The sequence below is a fragment of the Stegastes partitus genome, unplaced genomic scaffold, assembly GCF_000690725.1.
Source record: "Stegastes partitus isolate 25-593 unplaced genomic scaffold, Stegastes_partitus-1.0.2 Scaffold4432, whole genome shotgun sequence".
Classification (NCBI taxonomy): Eukaryota; Metazoa; Chordata; class Actinopteri; family Pomacentridae; genus Stegastes; species Stegastes partitus.
Window position 1 is genome coordinate 1 of NW_007582163.1, and position 947 is coordinate 947.

At 40.3% G+C, this 947-nt stretch overlaps 1 long non-coding RNA gene across 1 annotated transcript; it reads right to left on the reverse strand.

Moving 5' to 3' along the window:
• Positions 1–6: 6 nt before the first annotated feature.
• On the reverse strand, positions 7–522 carry LOC103376399 (uncharacterized). The gene is made up of 3 exons (XR_521316.1): positions 419–522; positions 214–299; positions 7–92 (listed from the first exon to the last, which is right to left on the reverse strand). It is a non-coding gene; the product is annotated as an uncharacterized LOC103376399 (long non-coding RNA).
• Positions 523–947: the final 425 nt, after the last annotated feature.

The window sequence follows — 947 nt, forward strand, 5'->3', positions numbered from 1 at the left end:
ACATCATTGCTTTTCACATCCCAGTCCTTGAATGCTGGGTTGTCTGCTCCCATGTAAATCTCTGCTGGAGGCTTTTCTTTGAAGTCTGATGCCTGCAGTGGGTTAAGAATGTAGCGTCAGGTTTACAAAATGACAAAATCTTGTGCAGTTTAGAGAAATGATACTGGAATATAAATCCTTTGTAAGCGATTATCTAACAAAGGATCTTCTTACCTCTGATTTATTGCAATAGTGGAAGCAGAACAAATCACTCTTCCTCACAAACAGATCAGAATTCCGCCTTTCTTGCTTGCATCCGCCTATAGAGGACAGAGACACATAATCCCTTTGTTGTTGCACAGCTGATTAGACAGTCACGAAGTAGTCAGACTGATTGTGTATCCACAGTGAATGTAGATGTTGGGAAGTGATATCTCACCTGTGATCATGCTCACCAGTAGGCCAGACCCAACTGTGATCAGTGTGCCCAACGGAGCGAAGTAGAGGTAGGACAGAGCGTACCAGGAGTCTGCGAGAGGTGGCCTGAACCTGACACAGCAAGTCAAAAAAAATGAGCAACACCGCAATGCCCTTCTAATGATATATTGTATAAAGTAGGGCTGACTGTTTATTAAGCAGACTAGATTCTATAGTGGTGCCTTTAAATTTCTTTTTATCAAATCAAATTTTATTTATATAGCACTTTTCATACAGTATAGCAACACATAGTGCTTTACAGCATTTTAAAAACAACATAGCATTTAAAAGCATTCTATCATTTACAAACATTAAAACATTTAAGAGTCTTATAGAAGAAAAAAAAAAAAACCCGTCCCTTCCACCCTCCATGCATACACATACACATATGGCACATGCAGTCACACAGACACACACACTCAGACACACACACACACACACTCACTACTTGACTAAAGGAAGCATGGCATGACACTGAGGGATTGTGGGAA